Consider the following 23,355-nt stretch of genomic DNA (forward strand, 5'->3'; position numbering starts at 1 on the left):
TTTAAAGGCATAGATTAACAGTGCAGCAAACAAGATGCTGAAAAGTGTCCAGCTAATAGATTGCCTTATTCAAGTGCATTTACAACAGCAGTCTTCTAAGTATCCTTGACTGAGGACATACGTGGTTTGGGTTTAGAATAAATAGAATAGAATTAATGAGGTTGAAAAAGACCTTTGAGATCATTGAGTCCAACCTATCATTGAACACCATCTGATCAACTGAACCATGGTAGCAAGCACCCCATCCAGTCTCTTCCTAAACACCCCCAGTGATGATGAGTTCACCACCTCCCTGGGCAGCACATTCCAATGGCCAATCTCTCTTTCTGTGAAGAACTTGTTCCTAACATCCAGCCTAAACCTCCCCTGGTGCTGCTTGAGACTGCATCCTCTGAAGATGTCGATGACTTTTGAGGCAGCAAAATTTACATAAGATCATAAAAATTTACATAATATCATCAAATTTACATAGGATTAGCATCCGATGCAGGCCATCCCCACCCATGGAGTCAAAGCTACCATGATCTATAAAGTTTCTGTGGAAGTTTTGATTCTGCTCATGACATCTCTCCTAGATTTGCTATTCAACAAAATTTGTGTCACTTGTACTGTATCCAGAAGAGAAGTTTGATTGGCTTTCAGGTTGGGTCTCTCTATCTTCATCAGTGAAACAGATCAGAATAACTTTGCCTTGTACCCTTCCTAGCAGTTGTCATTATAGGAATACGCTGATGATTATGGCATGATGACTGATTTCATCTCTGCACTCACAGATGGAAACTGATAACATCTTTGAAATCTTTTTCCTGAGCTCGTCAAGTAAAGAATGCCGAGTTGTCTTACCAGCTCGTGCAAATCATGTGCTCTGACATTTACTATTTCTTTCTTAGCTTTCACAACTGCAGAGATACTCAGTTAACTTGAAAACTGATCAATGATTGGGAACACTTTGTAATTGTCTTGTCCTCACTGTATATCAAATGACCAGTCGGTTTATTTTGTTAATGACTGAGCCATGCACCAGGGAAAATTTAGGCTAGAGGTGAGGAGAAAGTTCTTCACTGAGAGAGTTGTTGGCTATTGGAATGTGCTGCCCAGGGAGGTGGTGGAGTCACCATCCCTGGAGGCGTTCAAGAGGGGATTGGACCTGGCACTTGGTGTCATGGTTTAGTCATGAGGTCTGTGGTGACAGGTCGGACTTGCTGATCTTTGAGGTCTCTTCCAACCTTGGTGATTCTGTGATTTGTGTCCTGTCCCTCTAGCTCACAAGGCAGAAAGGTGTTTAAGGAGTGTTGAATGCTGACTGAGGGAATGAGGTGGTCCCTGGACTAGGATTCATTGAATAGACTGACACTTCATCTCAGGAGAGCAAGGACTATATGAAGCCACTATGGAGGTTTTAAATAGTGGAAGCAAAGCAAATAGAGAGCGATCACTTATTTCTGAGCGTACAAGAACACACCAAAGAAAAAGATTGGATGGCATGTTGGAAATAGAAAAAATAAAAGGCAGTTTTTCAAGCAGCAAGCAGTCAACAGCTGAAGTCCTTACCAAGATGTTTATAATCCCAAAGCATGAATAATTTCATAAGAAATTTGATAAATACATGGAAGGAACACCCCTAAGAAGTGCTATTAACACAGATCTTCCGGCTGAGGCAGTGCTAAAGCTGCAAGTTGCCAGAACCGTTCATTGCTCTGCTGTTAAAAGGAGATTTTCCCTAAGCAATGCTGACCCCATTCAGAGGCAGACTTCTGGGAGAGATGGATCTTTAATCTGACCTAAGGCACCTGTACATATGTACTTACACTCTCCTGTAAAACTCCAGCTCGATTTGAAACCATGATTCCGGCAAGTACTTTAACGCGCTGCCAAGCTCGAAAGATTCTGCTAAAGTATTACCTGCCAGAGAAATATTTCACCTTTTGTGCTGCATAATATGTTCTCTTTTCCCATCTCTATTTTTGATGGAGCCAGTTTACTCTAAAGCAGGGGTTACAGCTCCATTAACACATAGGTCAGTTTTATTTAAATAGAGACGCTGACAGGCAAATAGTGTGGTGTGAGTGGGTCCTTCTACTCAGTAGGGTACACAGTTCAGTTGAAACCTATCAGTAGGTGTCATCATATCAAATAAGAAAGCATGACATCTTGCAGCCATCCTCATTAAATGCAAAAAAAACCCCACAACCCACAGACATCAAAAATAAGTGGACAGTTTCTCCACTGCAGGATTTAATAAAGTGAGTAGCACTATTGAATGGGGGGAAGGGAGAGGGGGAGAGAGGAAATAAGCTGTCAGTAAATGTCTTTTCATATATATGTATATATATAAAGAACACTTCATAGTTTGCAGAGGGAGACTATCTGAGTTATGAATTAAATGCTCTCACTCAGGAGACAGTACTTCACCAACTGCTAGCCTAAGATGACTGAAACAGATGTCCCAAAGTTCAGCTGGGTTGTTTAGTTAATGGATGCAGAGATCTGTCCCAGTGCTGTGTTGCCTCAAGGTGCCAATTAACTTTGCACCCTACTTAGACTTCCCTGTCCTGAGCTGAGAAGCAGCATGTAGCTTTCCCTTTCTTTTTCTTTTGTCCAAAAACTTCATCCTTGTTACCAGCAAACTAAGCTCAGCATTTTTTTCTTAATTATAGCCCAAGCAACACTTTTGGACACTGAAGATTTTTGAAATGCCAGGGTGAGTGGCGTGACAGCAATTGTTCTGCATGGGGCCAAAAGCTCACCATAGAGACCAGAGGCAGAAAGGTGAGATCTTTTTACTAATCTATTACACAGGAGTCATGAATGTAGTAAGCTTTTGCTGTTAGAGTGGTTAATATACTTACTTCCATCTGAGCTGAGTCAGAAGGTATAATTGACCATGTACTGTCACTTTTGTGTGAGAAAACACAGTTTGGAGATGCCTCTCTCTCCAGTCTGACAAAGGCTGATATCATTCACTGAGTCTTGAGACAGTTGCTTGTGCAAGTATCAGTCACCGTAGGCTGTATCATGTGAGTAAAAATAAATAATTGAAGAGCCAAGGGGAGCTAAGTGCTGAGAACTGGAATGTAAATCCCTGAGGTTGTCACTCCTGAAATGGCACACAGGCTCTTTGGAGATATGGGAACTTTTCACAGATTGTCCAGTGTATGAATTATTTGAGCAGTTTAGCGTAAGATTTCACTGGAGACTATTACAAATGCAGCTACACTATCTGGGATATGATTTTTTCATGTGGAGGAACAGCAACTATCATAAGAAATCACAATACCAAAGAATAACATTGTCATAGGGGAAAAAAAAAAGGGAAAGAATCTAGCTTTCCACCTTCTGTTCACTGACAGTGACAGTCTTCTTTTAAATACCAAGACTTTTACCAAAGTGGAGATACAAAACAAGAGAGAAAATGAAGATATTTAAATATGTCTAAATACATATATATATATATAGTAGTTTCATCAGTGCACATTAAATCATCAAAATGAGTATAGTGAAACCTCAGAGACCTCCCAAGATTGCTTTAACTTCCAGAGGAGTAAACATACTTCTCTGGACTCTAGCAGTTATATGCCACAGGTCAAACTAACATTGGTGTTTTACAAAGGCAACATGACAATGGTTATGAGCAGTAAGTCATCAAAGCAGGATTAGTCAACAGTGATATTGTCTGTCCGCAGTCTGAAGAAACACAGTCTGGATAATTCCTGTAGACTGTTTGCAGAGGCAGTGTATAAAGCTAAGCAGACTGACAGTGATCCTTGCTTTCTATAAAGAAACTTGGCAAGGCCAGGAGGGGAAGTTTATTAGAAGTCCTGGGCAAATGCATGGAGACACACAGAGAATTAGGGCTGATAGAGGTAAGGAGACCTTCCTTTAGCACTTCATAACTCCTTACATCATTTTGACTGTTGACAGCCACAGTGAGGCTGTGGTGGTTCTTTGAGCTCTGACACACACACACACACACAAAGAGAGGATATTATGTGGGCTTTTTCCTTATGAGAGTAAATTCTGAGGAAAAATGACACAGGATTGATTCTAGCTCTTTTCATTATTAATTGTGAATGATGAAAAAAAAAAAGCCAATGAATTCAGCATGGAGACAATTCTGATCCTTCTGCCTCAGGGACAAAGGAGAATACAGTCAAAAAAAATTCTGACAGGCTTGGTGCTTTCAGAAAGAGCAAGCTCATGTTGTGTGTTTTGGAATAAAAAGCAGGAGCATTAACACTTCTGCTGTGAGCAGGAGCTCTGTCATGCAGCAATAATCCCAAGCAAAGAGCTATAAGTAACTAAGATGTGGTACTGGTGCATAAAGATGGAGAAGAAACCAGGTACCTTTCTCTGATACTTTATCCCTTTCTTTTCTGAGGCAGAGCTGCCAATCGTGCTGCCATCCTGTGGCTTGTATTTAATGCAGCTGCCTTGGCTTAAAGCTCATTTTCCCTCATTGGGCACCTATTCACAAACTGATTTGAGCAAGGAACTCAAGTGTTAGTTGCTGACGAGTGGATGATTCTGCAAGCAACAGCTGACTGATTTCTTGGTGGTTCATTTTGGCATCTATCTAGAGGGCAGGCTGTGATACCATTTCTCTAATGTTATGCATGTGCAGTTGAAAGTGAGGGTTGAAGGAAAATGCTGAAGAAGAAATTTAACACTTTGCTAAGATAACTGTGTTGGCAACACTGCTGATCGATTGGAAGTTACCTGGAGTAGTAAGTAAAGGGATGATAACAAGGCTTAAGCAAATCATGAGTAAAACAATATCTAATGCAGTGCTACAGGCTGGGGTCAGAGTAGCTGGAGAGCAGCCAGGCAGAGAGGGACCTGGGGGTGCTGGTTGATGGTAGGATGAACATGAGCCTGCAGTGTGCCCAGACGGCCAGGAGGGCCAATGGCATCCTGGCCTGCATTAAGAACAGTGTGGCCAGCAGGAGCAGGGAGGTCATTCTGCCCCTGTACACTGCACTGGTTAGGCCACACCTCGAGTACTGTGTCCAGTTCTGGGCCCCTCAGTTTAGGAAGGAGGTTGACTTGCTGGAACGAGTCCAGAGAAGGGCAACGAAGTTAGTGAGGGGCTTGGAACACAGCCCTATGAGGAGAGACTGAGGGAGCTGGGGCTGCTTAGCCTGGAGAGGAGGAGACTCAGGGGAGACCATATTGCTGTCTACAACTACCTGAAGGGAGGTTGTAAACAGGCAGAGGTTGGTCTCTTCTCCCAGGCAACCAGCACCAGAACAAGAGGACACAGTCTCAGGCTGCACCAGGGGAAGTTCAGGGGAGGTCAGGAGGAAGTTTTACACAGAGAGAGTGATTGCCCATTGGAATGGACTGCCCGGGGAGGTGGTGGAGTCACCGTCACTGGAGGTGTTCAGGAGGAGACTTGACAGGGTGCTTGGTTACATGGGTTAGTTGATTGGGTGGTGTTGGGTGATAGGTTGGACGCGATGATCTTGAAGGTCTCTTCCAACCTGGTTTATTCTATTCTATTCTAAATTAACCTGTAAAATCATAAAATGAAAATAGAGACATAAACCACATACAGAATATGTCCCCAAGGTCTTCTGTAATCAAGTACAGCTTGGGTCTGTAAGGTCAGTACAGTTTATGCTGTACTTGCTTGATCTGCAGTTAGGCTTCAATATATTTGGGTTGCAACTGTTATGCATCCTAGAAATAGCATAAACAGTGTGGTTAAGAAAAAAAAGGATAATTCACTCAGTTTGTACATATTTATTACTCCACTGATACATCTGCAAAGTTGTCTAAACAGTTTTAGTAACTAAGAAATGTGTGGATTAAAATATTTAGCTGTGTCTTTGCAATGGAAATAGAAAATCAATAGCTTTTATACTCCATTAGTTTGATTTTTGTAAGACTTGTTCTCATTATTCTGATAGGCACTTATGCATGGCTTGATTTAAATCTGAGTAAAATTAATCTGCTAAAAACTGCTGTAGGGGAAGAACATTGAATGCATCAAGTTATACCTGATATTTCCTGAACAGGAAAGATGTAAAAGAAACTACTGGGTTAATGTGAAACTTTGCTTTGGCAACAGGTGAAGATTAATTTCAGGGGGTTGGAACACCTTTGCTATGAAGACAGGCTGAGGGTGCTGGGGTTGCTCAGCCTGGAGAAGAGGAGGCTCTGGGCAGACCTAATAGCAGCCTTCCAGTACTTCGAGGGGGGCTACAAAAAGGATGGAGAGAGACTGTTTACAAACGCCTGTAATGATAAGACAGGGAACAATGGCTTCAAACTAGAAAAGAATAGATTTAGATTGGATGTTAGGAACAAGCTCTTTACTATGAGGGTGGTGGAACACTGGAACAGGTTGCCCAGGGAGGAGGTTGAGGCCCCATCCCTGAAGACATTCAAAGTGAGGCTCACCAGGGTTTTGGGCAACCTGATCTGGTTGAGGATGCCCCTGCCCACTGCAGAGGGCAATGGACTACATGACCTTTGGAGATCCCTTCCAACCCAGACCATGCCACGATTCTATCAGTCACATTTATATTTCACAAATGCATACTGCCTAAGCAGTTTGCTCACACAAGACAAAACTACTTCTGAATGCTTCTGTGAAATCTAGACCAAATCACTTATTTTTGGAACAGTTGAGAAGCAGTGATCTTCAAGTTTATTGGGACAGTTAACCCCAAAGTGGAACAGCCTATCACTACTGATGCATCATTTATGAACATGAACTTTCAACAAGTTACCTAAGCAAGTTACAAGTTGCCTATCATTACCCTACCTCATTCATGCCTCAGATTTAAAAAAGCATCTCCCTGCAGCTTGATTTTTCTTACAAAGCTCTAAGCACAAGCATGCATCTGCCAACCACGTTCACTGAGTAAATACAGCACAGGCTAATTTTCTGTGTGAGGCTGGAGCAAATGAGTGCACAAGGCTTTCATTCTCCCTCACTGTACTGTTCTGACTGCTATGCATCTTTTGTTTACATTAGTGTTAACCTCAAACGTCTTCCTGATCTATTTCCTGTTGACACAGAGTGGCAGTCTGTACAAATGGAAGTTTCAGTTGACTGGCTGCAAAATGATTGTCCATAAAATGAATCTATAACTACTGAAATAATCCAGCTCCAACAGCAGGCAGAGTGACATCCTTTCCACGTTGCTTGTAAGGACTTAAATGTTTTACCTATGAACTCATACCAACAAATTGAGAAAGCTGTTGTGCTTTCTGCTGTGTTCTTTTGGTTTGGTGGGGTTTTTTTTGGTTGTTGGTTTGTTACATAGAATAAACCAGGTTGGAAGAGACCTTCGAGATCATTGCATCCAACCCATCAACCAATCCAACCCACCTAAACAACTAAACCATGGCACCAAGCAACCCATCAAGTCTCCTCCTGAACACCTCCAATGATAGTGGGAGGTGGTGGAGTCACTATCACTGGAGGTGTTTAGGAAGAGACTTGATGGGGTGCTTGGTGCCGTGGTTTAGTTGATTAGATGGTGTTGGATGATACTTTGGACACAATGATCTCAAATGTCTCTTCCAACCTGGTCTGGTCTAGTCTAGTCTATTTTAGTCTAGTCTAGTCTATTCTAGTCTAGTCTAGTCTAGTCTATTCTCTATTGTGAAGTTTTGTCTTTAATTTTTACATGCTTTTAAGACTTCTGTTTATCCTCTCCTTCTATAAGGCTCAATTCTTTGCACCTCTTACTCTCCAGAATTCAGTGAAAAAATTCTAAATACAAATAATAATTAAAAAACCCTCAGGAAGAGCTGATTAAAGAGAGTGAGACGCCCTGAAAAGTGAGGGGGTAGCTGTGGTTAAGAGTCCTGGTATGGAATGACCTAATCGGCTGGAGGTCAGTGACTACGTCTTTGAAACATGCAGTCTGACCTTTCATAGGAGAGGTTGTGATCCAGTGCACTAAGGTAGTAGATTAACCAATGTACAGTTACTGGCTGAGACCTTTGCATGCCACGGGGACCAAACAACATTTTCTATGGTATTGCAGAAGAAAATATTGTCCCCATGGCTGCTTTTCTTGTATACTCTTGTCAGCTCAGCCTATAGCTCTTGCTCTAATTCTCTTTTGAGTAGGAGTGCCTCTACTGTAATTTGGGTAAGGCACCACCTTGATTTTCCAAGACATTGGACCTTGTGGAAAACTGCACATTTAAGGACCAAACAACCCAACTGTCAATGGCTCACCAGTGCTTGTGCGATGCAGTTTCCAGTGTCAGCTGAAGTCAGTGTAACAAATTGTCAGGGACTAGGGACACTGAACCAGTCACCTCTGTCCCGCACTCTCTGGTGCAGAAGAAATGAGCATGATTACAAGAAAAGAGTTATTTATGAGTTTGTGTTGTGTGTCCAGCTGTGGGCTGGGAACACAGCATTAACAGAAGCTTTTCCTCATGAAAGCTTTATTTCTGCAGGTACCAAGGCAGCTTGCCCAGGAGGCATATAGTAAATATCAGGCAAAACTGTTGCGTAGCTTGTGAGGATAGAAGAAATTAATATTACAGCCCAGCAGCTGAAAAACTGGGACATGGCCTGGCAAGAGAGCTGTTCATTATATGACTGGCTGTTGGCTGCCCCCAGTCTTGGTCCATCTGTTCTTCCTCCATCCTCTTGTGAGCCCCACAGCTCCCACTGTCTTCAGCAGCAGTTGCTTATGGGCTGCTTGATGGCAATGCAGTGTGAAAGAGACTCTAACTCTGACGCCAGAATCATAAATCCATTAAAAGCACTTTGCAGCAGTGATATTTCTCTGAAAGAGATGAGAAATCAGATGGTCTCTTTCTTTGTAGTGGTCTGCATGACTTCCAGTTATAAGCAGACACACTCTATTTTATTTATTATATCCCCATTGAAAATACAGAAGATCTATGGGTGATTAAGAGAGCCAGCTCCTGGTATGCAGCTGGTGATCATTTCAGATGTATCATGGCATTTTCTATACCCAGCAATGAAATGCAAGGCTGTTAGAAAGGCACAAAATATTTCCAGCATCTTCCTTGTTCTTGTTGCTTCCATTTAATAAAGCAAAAAGTTATCCTTATGATCAAAGACTCTATTTACTTCTCCCCAGGACAAAAATGTGTTGCAAAGTTTATTTTTTAGATCTCATTTAGCCTGAGGAAGGACAAAAAAAACCACCCCAACCAAAACAACAAAAAACAAACAACCAAAACCAGCAAATAAAAACTCTAGTGCATTCAGTTGCTGTTTCTTGTCAAATTTCTGCAGGTGAACTTAAATTGCTGTTGTTGTCAGCCTTTTTGGGCTTAAAGCTAGGAAATGTGAACGAAAAGAGAAAATGGAAGAATTTTGAACATCTCAGCAGCTTTTTAAATTGATGTGAGTTTACCATTTTTTAATGCTTATGAAAGCTGTCTGTGCATCATTTATTTCACACACATGTATTTAAAGATAGAATTTGTTCATCATCAGATATTCATTATTAAAAGATATTACCTTGCAATCTCATCTCATTAGTAGTCTTTAGGCACTTTCCCAGTGAGATCTCCTTACCCCTGCTCACAAGCCTTTGTGAAGAAGTGCCAAACTGTGGTGGAGTTGGTTTTCAGCCCCTGCTGCAAAATGATTTCAGAGTGAGTATGATGCACAAGGTCCTTCTGATTGGGGTCATTGTTATAATTATTTTATCAATATAATTAAGTCTCAATCAATGGCAGTCACTAAGTGCTGCAGTAAACACTGCAGCACAAATAACTGCTGAAAGTAATTTAGGTAATGCCTCCTGCCAAATTCTATTTCCACCAACAACTGCTCTAACAAAAAGATATTTTCCTGAGAGGCCTTGCTTGGAAAACAACTTTATTCTTTCTGCTCCTCAAATAGAGTAAAATTAAACCTTGCCTATGGCTACTCAAGCTTCTGGAATACTTGTAAGACATTTATTGTTTGTGTTTACACTACAAGTCAATACAAAGGCAAGCATTCTTAGAGCACAGAAATGAAAATAACTTCTCCAGTCCCCATTTTTGTCAAGTGTTTGTTTCAGAGGCTGCCACTCAAACACCTCTGTTTTAAACCCTTCTCTCATATGCCTGCATGAAGCTGACCAGAAGGTTGAAATTCAGCCTACAAGAATGTCACACCACAGGAAGAATTTAGCATTTGATTTTTTTCCTCTGATTCACGCTGGGAGGAAAGTGTTTCATTTTATAAAATAAAAAGCTATTTAAATGGTGAGAAAGCTATATTTAGTCCTCAGAGAAAGGAAACCTCAAAACACCAAACAAACCAAAAAAAAATCCCAAGCAATTCTGACAGCTGGCCAAGAAAGAGAAAGGATTTACAGTACTGTAGTGATCCTTTCCTCCATTCTCTGGTTTTATAAGACCATTTTCACTAAATCAACTCATAACAGACTGGACAAATGGATAGCAGGACCCTGATATATCTTCATGGGAACATCAGTGTTCAACATTCCAAATTACATTTTCAAAGCTTTGTGTGGATACAAGCATGAATTTAGTGTGTGCATATACATACATATATATATGTATTTATATATATGTATTTTTATATCTATATATATAAATAAGAATGAAATATCATTGATAAAGATGATTACAGCTTTCACTATTGTGGTATTTTTAATTGTATTTTACATTCTTCCTATTGTAAATGAAATAGAGATGGGTCTGTTTTGCTCTTTAGAGAAATTAGTTCATGCTTCTAATATCAACCTAACAGGGGAGGAGAGAAGTATTTGCTAGAGTGAAGAAGCCAAGAAAAAAGTAGTTTATACAACTTACTTTATGTTGGAATGGAATGGAATGGAATGGAATGGAATGGAATGGAATGGAATGGAATAGAATAGAATAGAATAGAATAGAATAGAATAGAATAGAATAGAATAGAATAGAATAGAATAGAATAGAATAGAATAGAATAGAATAGAATAGAATAGAATAGAATTAACGAGGTTGGAAAAGACCTTTGAGATCATCCAGTCCAACCTATCACCCAACACCATCTAATCAACCAAACTATGGCACCAAGCGCCCCATCCAGTCTCCTCTTAAACACCTCCAGTGATGGTGACTCCACCACCTCCCTGGGCAGCCCATTCCAATGGCCAGCCACTCTTTCTATGAAGAACTTCTTCCTAACAGCTATCCTAAACCTCCCCTGGTGCAGCTTGAGACTGTGTCCTCTTGTTGTGTTGTGATGTTTTGTGTGGTGCTGTTACCTTTATGCTTCTGCATTGTAGCTCAAAACCTGGAAGCAAAATGTGTATCCTTATATATTACCTATCCAATATTACCACATATGCCAATATTTAAATGATTATGTTGAATGTGGCTGCAGACATCAAACCCGATGAATGTGGCAGGACAGCTTTCTTAATGCTATAGCTACAGTGTTCACAGCTGCAACTGAACTGTATGTCTGGGTTCAAGTGCATCATTTCAGTTTGCACCTTTGACTTGCCTCTGCAGCTGAGGTTCTTCTACATCAAAGCCAAAGGTATGTGCTGAAGAAAGTCACAGATGTATTCTCTGACCAAACACAAAAAATGCTTTCTGTTTTAGAAGAGTATTTAGCTATTCAGTCCTAGCTGACAACAGATATTTTGCCACTTACAAGAAACAGAAGGATGGATGGAGTGGAATGCGTGTGTGTGAAAGGAGACTCTTTGTTCTGGTAAGGCAGAAATTAACAGAAAAGTAATCTGCTGCTTCATAATTCTGTTTCACTGTGTTTGATTAATTAGAAGAGCCCTCCTCCCTTTCTTCTCCCAAATTGTTATGTCAAGGGAATGTGATATTAATTGAAAATTCTTCTTTCCCCTCAGGTATCCAAATGGTCATATGGCAGGATTAATCCTTCCTGTTAATTTGATTACTAATAAAAAATTACAGTTTTTATTTATTGCTCAGTTGAATAATTAATTTCCCCCATCTGCTATTTGACAGCACTTGACTATACTGAGATAATGGATTTCTGCCAATTTATGTCAGAGTAAAATTGGTCCTGTGCACAAGCACTGTCCCATTTTTGCTGGAAAAAAAACCCGATTACACTATGTAAACAGTGGAAAGTAGGACACATGTTCTGGGCTCATAAAAAATGATTGAAAGTAATGCTGAAAATGAACCCAAATGGAGTTCAGAGCAGAACTAATCTAGCCTACCCATTTTTTTTCGTGAACTTAAGGAGCAAGTAAGATGCCTTACTTTATTCATTCATACTCTGGGTAACCTTTTTCCCTAGCGCTAATTGCAAAGAAGCTCGTGTCTACTGAAAGAAGGAAATTAGGTCAGCTGAACTGAGAAAGATATATCTGCTCCAGGGAAAATGTATGCACATGGCTTTATGGATAGGTACAGGCTATACAGATAGATGCAGGTTTGCTTCCATCTCTCTAGACATGTGCAGACACAGAGACATCTGTGTATAGGCACATGCACCAAGGTGATACGTGCTTATTTCCACACAAATTCCCTATTTTTCTGAGATAAGATTGTAAAGTGATGGGAAAACATTACTTCAATTAGTAATAGATGTTCCTTTTGAATGTGATGTTGCTTCCAAATTAAAGCCAAAACTTGCCATTGCCAAAAGGCAAATGAAGTTGCAGCACGCCTGCTGGCTCTCACACTATTCACACAGTTGTAAACACATCAGATGCAAATATGTGAAAGATGTTGGTAACACTAACATTAAAAAATACACAATGACAAAGGTGAAGCTGATATTCTTCTTTACATTTATTCAGAAGTAGAAAAATCATTAATCTTGGATGGATGCAGCTCGCAGGAAGTAGCCTCTGTGCAAAGAATTTTGTGTTTTGAATAGCTAATTTATTTAGGACTCAAAATCAAAGGCCACAGAAAATAATTTACCGTTGACTCAGGGCTGCATTATAAAAACTAAACAAAATAAAACACCACCAAACAAACAAAAAAAAACAAACCCCAAACTAACTAAACAAGAAACCCCCAAACCAAACAAAAAAATACACACCAGGGAGGAAGGAGGAAAGAAGAACATAGTTAGCTTTCTATACAGAAGAAAATGTAGACTAGACTAGAATAATTTTCAGTTGGAAGGAGCCTACAGCAATCAACTAGGCCAACTGCCTGACCACTTCAAGACTGACTGAAAATTCAAGCATCTTGTTAAGGGCACTGTCCAAATGCCTTTTAAACATTGACAGGCTTTGGAGCGCCAACCAACTCTCCAGGAAACTACTTCTAGTGTTTGAACACACTCTTGGTACATAAATGGTTCTTAATGTCTGGGGAGAGGGGTTCTATGGTCATAGACTCATCAGGGTTGGAAGGGACCACATGGATCATTTAGTTCCAAATCCCCCTGCCATGGGCAGGGACACCTCACACTAGATCAGGCTGGCCAGAGCCTCATCCAGCTTGGTCTTAAACACCTCCAGGAATGGGGCTCAACCACCTCCCTGGACAACCCATTCCAGGCTTTCACCACTCTCACGGTGAAGAACTTCCTCCTCACATCCAGCCTGAATCTCCCCACCTCCAGCTTCATTCCATTCCCCCTAGTCCTATCACTACCTGATATCCTGAGAAGTTCCTCCTCAGCCTTCTTGTAGGCCCCCTTCAGAGTCTACATCTAAACCAGCAGCTTCTACAGTGGATCTCTCTGAATTTCTCCCAGAGAGAAAGGATATTTTCTTATGTGGTTATTTTAGAAGCATAAAAATATATCTTTGTAAAAATCAGGGTGGCTCTTTCTTTGTCTGTCTTTCTTTCCCTTCCTTCCTTCCTTCCTTCCTTCCTTCCTTCCTTCCTTCCTTCCTTCCTTCCTTCCTTCCTTCCTTCCTTCCTTCCTTCCTTCCTTCCTTCCTTCCTTCCTTCCTTCCTTCCTTCCTTCCTTCCTTCCTTCCTTCCTTCCTTCCTTCCTCCCTTCCTCCCTTCCTCCCTTCCTCCCTTCCTCCCTTCCTCCCTTCCTCCCTTCCTCCCTTCCTCCCTTCCTCCCTTCCTCCCTTCCTCCCTTCCTCCCTTCCTCCCTTCCTCCCTTCCTCCCTTCCTCCCTTCCTCCCTTCCTCCCTTCCTCCCTTCCTCCCTTCCTCCCTCCCTTCCTCCCTCCTTTCCTTCCTCCCTTCCTCCCTCCCTTCCTTCCCTTCCTTTCTTTTCCTATTTTTGGGGTTTGTTTTTTGTGTATTTGTTTCAGTTTGGGGGGGGGGGGGGGTGTTGGGTTTTTGTTTTTTTTGGTGGGTTTTTTTTTTTGCATTTGCCAAGTGAGTTTCTTGTGAAAGAAATGAAATTAATCCCCATGTTTGGTTTAGTCATAAGGAGTAAAATACATACACATAATTAACTTGACTTTACTAAGCAGGAACGGAATCATGCTACACTTAGTTTGTTTAGTTTTCCTGATTGGCAAAATCTATTCCTTTGCCTAGATGTGACCTAATAGCTCAGAAGGTGCTGCAACATTGATCCTTCCTCATTAATGACCTCATTAGTGCCTCTGACTAAATTTGGTTTAATAATTTATGATTGCAAAGCTGCTGTACTTTAGGCTTTGTTGATCCCAGCTTGTGATTTCAGTCAAAAGCAATTTTAGAAAGAATTATTCTCTGAGTTTTCAGTTATATCTAGTGTGGGGTGCCCTGCCCATGGCAGGGGGGTTGGAACTAGGTGATCCTTGTGGTCCCTTCCAACCCTGACTGATACTATAGAATACATAGAATAAACCAGGCTGGAAGAGACCTTCAAGATCATTACGTCCAACACATCAACCAATCCAACCCACCTAAACAACTAAACCATAGCACCAAGCACCCCATCAAGTCTCCTCCTGAACATCTCCAATGATGGTGACTCCACCACCTCCCTGGGCAGCCCATTCCAATGGGCAATCACTCTCTCTGTATAGAACTTCTTCCTAACATCCAACCTAAACCTCCCCTGGCGCAGCCTGAGACTGTGTACTCTTGTTCTGGTGCTGGTTGCCTGGGAGAAGAGACCAACATCCGCCTGTCTACAACCTCCCTTCAGGTAGTTGTAGAGAGCAATAAGGTCGCCCCTGAGTCTCCTATGCCATGGAAGGCTGAAATGCAATCTAATAAAAATAGGGAACTGCTTCTTATACTAAAGGATATTTACAAAGTCATGAAATGTGATGCACAGGAATACAAAAGGATTTTTTGGTGTGTGTGAATGGGTGACCAGGTTGGTTTTAGGAACTTATATAAATGCATGCATTTATAAGAGCCTCTCTGTACCTAGGGAGGCTGTAAGCCTGCCTCTTTTCCATTAAAAATACATAAGTATTTTGAGCTGATTTCAGTGGTGCTGGGGAAGAAGTTGATATGAACCAAGCAGTATCTCCTATGTAACCTTTTGCCTCCACAGCTCTCGGCACAGCTGCTTGTGTGACATTTTGTAATGTCACAGGAGTCAATTGTTCTTTTTAAAAAATGATAATCAGGATGACTTCCAATCTCAGCTCCTCGTGTACATTTATCCATTTACATTATTTCCATCTGCTGTTACGGTCCATTCTCCATTCTAAGGCAGAATGGTGATATTTCTCAGTAGAGCTGCAAGAGAAGTAGTAAAGAGGATGCACTGTAGTTTAATTTGTACTTCCTGCTGCTCATCTTGTATGCTTTACACACACAAAGCTCCTGCTGAAGTCGGGAGAAGTTTGAATGCCTGAAGAATGGAAATTAGACCTTTTGCTGCTTGCAGCAAGTGGAGCTTGACCACCGAGTGATAGCTCCAGCACGCTGGAAGCAATTTCCCCATTAGTGGTTTGTGATTGTAGTTTTACATGTATAGATATTTTGTAGGGGTTACTCTTCTCCTGATTGAATCGTATACACTGGGACACATCGGACAGCTCAGGAACAAATAAAGAAGGGAAACAATCACTTGATATGCTCCATGTTTTTCATAACGAATGTACAAGGGGATTATATGGAGATTACTCCTAAGAATAATTCTCCTGTAAACACCTAAAGCAAGACAGTAGCTGTGCATTGTAGTGTTGAGCTTCCTCTGGAATCAGGGCTTCAAAGGAAGTTAACAAAAATATATATCCAAGTCCCCAATAAATTTATCCCACTTGTATTAATAACTTATAGCAATAAAAAGTCATGCTCTTGCACGTTCTCAGCTTGTGCATTGCAATGAAGCTATTACAAGAGGGATGTGGAGGTGCTGGAACGTGTCCAGAGAAGGGCCACAAGGATGATCAGAGGGCTGGAGCACCTCTCCTTATGAGGACAGGCTGAAGGAGTTGGGGCTGTTCAGTCTGCAGAAGAGAAGGCTCCCAGGTGACCTAATTGTGGCCTTCCAGTATCTGAAGGGGGCCTACAGGAAGGCTGGGGAAGGACTTCTCAGGATCTTGGGTAGTGATAGGGCTAGGGGGAATGGAATGAAGCTGGAGGTGGGGAGATTCAGGCTAGATGTGAGGAGGAGGTTCTTCACCATGAGAGTGGTGAAATCCTGGAATGGGTTGTCCAGGGAGGTGGTCGAGGCCCCATCCCTGGAGGTGTTTAAGCCCAGGCTGGATGACGCTCTGGCCAGGCTGATCTAGTGGTCCCTTCCAACCCTGACTGAAACTATGATACTATGATAATTAAACATTCCCTGAGGTCTGGGAAGGGATATAGTATCATAGTATCAGTCAGGGTTGGAAGGGACCACAAGGATCATCTAGTTCCAACCCCCCTGCCATGGCCAGCGACACCCCACACTAGATCAGCCTGGCCAGAGCCACTGTTTGGAAAGGTGGTTGCAAAGACTGAGGTGCAGTCAGCTATCCTGATCAAAACAATTCAACCTTCTGCAGAACTGTGTGTTTGTAGTATTTTATTTGTGCTTTTTTTTTTTTTTTTTATCCAGTCCATTATAATTGTTGACAGATTTTAGTGTTTTAAAAAGGAAGTCTCATCGATCTATGCAAACATCAGCTGTGAGAGAGAAGAGGGCACACTGAACTTGGGGTAGAGTCCCTGGGAGAGACATCACTTCCCGAGCTTGTTCTGGGGCTCCGCCCACTGTTTCTTCAGCCCCAACACCTTCAGACACGTTGCCTGTTGTCTGTGGTGGCTGGGACCCTGGCTTCCTCCCTGGGGCTGCACTCAGCCAGCTCCATCCTGTGCCGAGACAGCAGGATTTGGTCCATGCTCTCAGCTGGGATTGCTGGCAGGCAGTGTCCACAGTGCCTGCGTGCGACTGCTTTCCTGGTGGAGATGGAGGAGCAGCAGGTCCCAGAAAGTAGAAAATGACAAGCCCGCTCGCCCTTGCCAGAACTTCGGCAGCACCTGGAACATTTTTGTGGTGCCACAGGAGTGGCTTCCTCTCAGCTGGAGAAGCAGCCTTGGGACCATCAGTCCTTCTCTTCGGGGGCTGCTGTTGCTCCCCATGGAAGCACTCCCAGCCCCCGCAGGACGTTGAAGTCTTACCCCAGCCTCCACAGCCTCCTGCTGGGGCTCTTCTGGCTCCCTGCCCACGCTGGGGGGAAGTCCTTTGCTTTGGTTTCCTCCAGGCTGATGGAGGATCCCAGACCGGGTGTCTGAGACCCTCCTCAGGTGGCGGCAGGACTGGGGGCAATGGCAGGCCTGCCCTCTCCCTCTCTGCAGTATGGCTGCCTTCCAGGCCCTGCAAATGCCAGGCCCTGCGACTGCCAGGCCCTCCAGGCCCTGCGACTGCCAGGCCTCCCCGCTGTAGCTCTGCACAGCCATCTTGATAGGGCTCCCAGCAGCTGCTGCAGCAGCATTTGCTCCTCCGACCAGGAGGGACGTGCCCAAGACCTTCAGCAAGGAAGCCAGTGAATGTCCTAAATGTCCTTCTCAGCTCTTGGTGCAGCCAGGTCTTCACGGGCTGGAGGAGCCCTGGGTGCTCCCAGAACAGGGATGTCCAGATGCTGGGCTTCAGGCTGCCCAGAGGAGCCCTGGGCACCACCCCCACAGCCTGCTGTAGTGGTGCTGCAGGGATGTGGGCAAGTGGATGGCCAGGAGCTCCTTCTGCCTTGTGGCTGATTGCTGGTGACACTGCACATGGTGACACGATGTCCACTCCCGAGTTGCCATCCCTGGAAGAGACATCAGTTCCTGAGCCTGCCCTGTGGCCGTGCCTGCTGCTTCTTCAACATCAACACCTTCAGACACGTCTGCTAGGGTTGTGCCCCTGAATTCCTCCCTGGGGTTGCAATCAGCCAGCTGCATCCCACACTGAAAACCTCAGGAGGTGGTCAGCTTTATGCAGATCTTTTTGTTGATGGTGGTGCCTCGAGGAGCAGCAAGTCTCAGAAGACTGAAAACTGGCAGGCCCCCTTGCCCTTGCCAGGGCTTTGGCAGCACCTGGAGCATTCTAGTGCTGCTGGGGGAGTGGCTTCATCTTGGCTGGAGCACAGGCTGTGAAGCTGCCAGCCTTCCTCTTTGGGGGTTGCCGTGGCCTCCCACTGGACCATGCCCTGTCCTGGTGGGATGTTGAAGGGCTTGCCCCAGTCTCCTGAGCCTCCTGCCGGGGCTTCTCTGGCTTCTTCCAGATGGGAATGGGAGCAGAGGGAGGGCTGCCAGGACCCCGACAGAGGGCAGCTGCAGAGGTGCTGGGCAGGTCCCCTGCATTGGTTCCCTCCACGCTGCTAGAGGGGACCAGACCAGGTGTGTGAGACCCTCCTCTGGAGGCAGTGGGGCTAGGGGCTGCGGCAGGGCTGGGGGCCACAGCAGGGCTGCCCTCCGGCTCCCTGGCATCATGGCCACCCTCCAGGCCCAGCAGCCGCCTGGCAACCCCACCGCAGCGCTGCACAGTGACTCTGATCAGGTCCCTCACAAGCGCTGCTGTGTGCTTCTCAAGGGTAGCCACCAGCAGCTGCTGCAGCATTTGCTCATCCAACCCGAAGAGGCCCAGGAGGGGCATGGCCAGGTCCTCTACTAGGGCTGCCCGCGAAGGCCGACCCCTGAAGATTCTCCTCAGCTCTTCACGCAGCCAGGCTCGCACAGGCTGGAGGAGCGCTGGGTGGTTCCTGAACAGGGCTGCCCACGTGCTGGGCTGGAGGCCACCCAGGGCACCCTGGGGCACCATCCCCACAGCCTGGCGTGGTGGTCCTGCACGGCTGTGGGCATCTGGACAGCCAAGAGCAACTTTGGCCTGGCATCTGATGGCTGGGGACACTGCAGGTGTTGAGACAATGTCCTCTCCAAAGCTGTCATCGTCCCGCACCCTGCGCACGATGGAGGAAATCCTCCCCTTGCACAGGGGGCACACCAGGATTCTGCCAACCCGCCGCTTGGTGCAGGTGTAATAGAACTGGTGGAGGCATGACAGCACCAAGCTGGCATCCTCCCCCCGGCTCTCCAGGCAGATTGAGCAGTGGCTGTCTCGCCCCGAGGCCATGCTCTCCTCCTTCTGCAGTGGGCTGGAGGGAGCTGCGGATGTCAGGCTGCTCCCTCTCCCTGGGGCTGCAGCAGCAGCTGTTACACTAGAAAAGAGTAGAGAGGCCATGGTCATGACCTGGCTTGGGGACAGGTTGAAGAGACAGCCAGGTCCTTCAAGAAGGAAGCCTTCCTGTCTCCTCAGGGTGAAGTTACCCTGCCCAGCTCACCTCTGCTGCTGCAAGCACGCTGCCCTGTTTGCCTGCACCTGTCAGGGCCAAGGCAAAATCCGTAGATGGCTCTGGCTTCCGGCTCCAAGAGCTGCACCAAACACCTCCCTTAGCACATCGACCAGCACCAAAGCTCTTGTTCAGCACTCCAGACCTCGCTTGCTTGCTCGGCAGGAGTGTGGACTCGAGTCGCCTGGGTGAGACGCGATGCCTGAGTATAAGCAGCTTGGAAGGCCGCCTCACAGTGTGTCGCTAGGTGAAGTCACAATCCATCCCTCGGGGTGGGTGGGTGGGGGGAGGTGGGGCTGGAACACTGGAACCCATCAGCTGGTGACAGAATTGTAGAATGTACTGGGCTGAAAGGGTCCCCTGAAGGTCATCTTGTCCAACCCCCCTGCAGCAGTAGGGACATCACCAACAAGATTAGTTGCTCAGAGCTCCATCAAGCCTCACACTGAGTGTCTCCAGGGATGGGGCCTCCACCCTGGGCAACCTGTTCCAGTGTTCCACCACCCTCAGAGTACAGAACTTCTTCCTGCTGTCTAATCTAAATCTACCTTTCTCTAGTTTAAAACCATTATCCCATGTCCTAGTGCCACATGCTTTTGTAAACAGTACCTCCCCAGAAGCCCCCTTCAGGTACGGAAGGCTACTATAAAGTCTCTCTGGAGCCTTCTCTAGGCTGAGCAACCCCAACTCTTTGTAGGAGAGGTGCTCCAACCCTCTGATCATATTTGTGGTCCTCCTTTGAACCTTCTATCAGATCCACACCTTTATTGTTTTGAGGGCCCTAGAGCTGCACGCAGTACTCCAGGTGAACTGTCACCAAAGCAGAGGGGCAGAATCGCCTCTCAGTCTGATGCAATTTACTTTCAGAGCTGCAAGTATACATTCCTAGCTCATGTCCAGCTTTTTACTCACCCACACCCCCAAGTCCTTTTCTTCAGGGCTTCTCCCCATTGTTTCATCCCCCAGACTGTATTGATAAAGTGAATTGCCCTGACCTCTTGAGGTTTACCTGGTCTCACTCCTCCACCTTGTCCAGGTCATCAGAACCCATTGTTCAAAGATGTCATGAAAGGCTATCTTCAGCTCTGGTGCTCTCTCCAGCAATGCTGTGGCACCAACATATATCACAGAATTAACCAGGTTGGAAAAGACCTTCAAGATCATCAAATCCAACCTATCTCCCAACACCATCTAATCAACTAAACCATGGCACCAAGTCCCTCATCCAGTTTTATTTTAAACACTTCCAGTGATGGTGACTCCACCACCTCCCTGGGCAGCCCATTCCAATGGCCAATCTCTCTCTCTGTGCAGAATTTCCTCCTAACATCCAGCCTAAACTGTTAAATTGTTTTAAAATCATAGAATTGTTGGGGTTGGAGGGGACCTCAAAGATCATCCAGTTCCAACTGCCCTGCCATGAGCAGGGACACCTCACACTAGATCAGCTTTTCCAGAGCCACATCCAGCCTCACCTTAAAAACTCTCAGGGATGAGGCTTTTACTACCTCGCTGGGCAAAACATTCCAGTGTCCCACCACCCTCATGGTGAAAAATTTCTTCCTAACATCCAATCTGAACCTTTCCATTTCTATTTTTTTTTTCCATTTGCCCTAGTCCTATCATTACCTGACACACCAAAAGTCCCTCACCTGCCCCATTTCCCCCCTTTTTCCCCTCAAACCCAGGGCACCTGGGCTCTGTTGGAGTCTCCTCCCACCCCAGGTGTGGCCACTTTGCCTTCCCCACCCACTCCCCTTTTTAATCCCCTCCAGGAAAGGTAGAAGCCCCAAGCTGAGCCCATCTGGGCTGGAGGATCCTCCTCTCATCACCGGTGAGTCCTTGTGGTGTGCACTGGGTGATGGTGGTGGTGACTACAAAGGCCGGGGGGCCTGGTGGCCCCCCGGTTGTTAGGACCAGAATTGATGACTACTCCAATATCATCCACGGGTGCTGGCTGGGCTTCCTTACTGGGGCTGAGCTCCTCGGTTTGGTACCTTGGGTGGTTGAGGGGTTTGCAATTGCAATAGCTTTTTATTATTTCTAACACTAAAAGCCAATAGAGAAAACTGATAATTTCCTGGAGACATTGTTTTGTCTCCCTCCATTACTCACTTCCCTGCTCAATGTTCAGCTTCTTTTCCTGAGTCACTAATTGCCCAAGGTGTAGGCAATCTTGTACAGAAATAAATTAGTTTGACTTATTTTTTTCCACTCACTTTTCTTTCCTCTTCTTTGCTGTTATAATGTAGCAAATGAAATGATCACTTACAAACCTCAGAGATTAATCTCCAGTGTTTGATTGTTTGTCATACTTCATAGTTATAATTCATAGCAAATTAAATTGTTTAGTTTGAAGGTATTCTACTACTGGATAAGACAGAGATTGAAAATCTGTTTGGGAACAATTTGTAAGCAATAACTTAAATAATGTTTAGAGAAGAATAACAAAGTTGTTCCAACTAAGCAATGTTCTGTGTACTCTAACCTCATTTTCTCGTCTGAAATAATGGTTACCTAAGAGAACTGCCAGTTAGATCATGGGAACCAGACAATATAAGGACGTGTACCCCTTCTTGCTTGTTACCACTGAACTTCTCACAAGTGAGAAAAGAGTGGTATTTAATCTTACATGTAACATTAAGCATTTTGAAGTATTCTCACTTTTCTGTTGGATTCCTCTCATTCTATGTTTAAATAGTACTTTTTTTTCCCCCCAGAGAGAGCTGGAAAAAGAAAAGTTTTCATCCAAATGCCTATTTGCATACACCCCATGCATTTGAGGAAAGGTCACAGGATTTTAAATTCTAACATCTACAGTAAAGTTTAATGACAAAATAGGTCAATTTGAGCTTTAGTCAAGCAGAATGTTCCCAGCTGTGTGCAAATAATGTTTTGTTAAGTATAAAACACTACCAGTCGGAGTCAGTAGCTTCAGAAAACCATTTAAATAAGGGATAAGGAAATATTTAAGGTCCTTTAGTGTCTGCAGGCATTATCCTCCAATGTCTTATGTAAGATCATCTAAAAGAATTAAAGTACTGGCTTTGAAAACACAGATATTTGTGAAAAACTAGTGGATCTAGAGCAGCCCTTGTTTGGGTCACTGCTCTCCCTGTGTCAGCAGAAACATTATTTTGTTGTGGAAGGTGATCAGCTCAACCGGGCATGACTTACCTTTGATAAATCTGCACAGTGTTTTCCCAGTCACTGCTTCAACCAAGCCAGAGGTTACCCTGAGTTGGAAGGGCCCCACAAGGGTTATTCAGTTAGCTCCTGACTCCACACAGGAGTAAAAGTTAAACAAGTGCTTTAAAATTCCAAGTTGCCCTGTTGGTGCTCCTGAACTGCCAGATTCTTATAAAAACCAAGTTAGTCTTTCTAAATTATCATAATTGTTCAGTCACAGTCTTGTTCAGGCCAATTTATTAGCTGTGCCCTATGTCAAATATCTTAACTTCTCAGCTCTTGCTTTACAGTAAAGCTTCTGGAGTAGTCTTAATAACTCTGTTAATGGATATGGGTTTCTTCTGCACTATTATTGTCACATCATTTTAACTTATGAAGGCTATATTGAATGTAGCAACAATTCTTTCACTAAACCATACTAGCATTTCCCATTTTACTTGGTGTTCCTTGAGGTAATGTGTTCTGACTGAAGGCACACACAAATTGATTATTCATGTCAAACTGGAAACTTTAATTTTAATGTGACCACTGTTAATTCAGACCTAGAATGTACAGTAAAAGAAACCCCACACTGTCCTCCATATATGTGAGAA

General features: G+C 44.2%; 1 long non-coding RNA gene across 5 annotated transcripts in view; it reads left to right on the top strand.

Annotated features, from left to right (window-relative positions):
- The first annotated feature begins 2,597 nt into the window (after window positions 1-2,597).
- The window catches only part of LOC137451367 (uncharacterized), a 39,173-nt gene continuing 18,415 nt past the window's right edge, over window positions 2,598-23,355 (top strand). For 4 of the 5 annotated variants that reach the window (XR_010989796.1, XR_010989797.1, XR_010989798.1 and 1 more), the window contains exon 1: window positions 21,353-21,407. This is a non-coding gene — a long non-coding RNA (uncharacterized lncRNA). Of the gene's footprint in view, window positions 2,770-21,352; window positions 21,408-23,355 lie in introns of those variants that run through there. The other variant, XR_010989799.1, reaches the window with a different exon arrangement.

This window comes from Melanerpes formicivorus, unplaced genomic scaffold, assembly GCF_026170545.1.
Source record: "Melanerpes formicivorus ecotype bairdi unplaced genomic scaffold, bMelFor1.0.p_v2 SCAF_42, whole genome shotgun sequence".
NCBI lineage: Eukaryota > Metazoa > Chordata > Aves > Piciformes > Picidae > Melanerpes > Melanerpes formicivorus.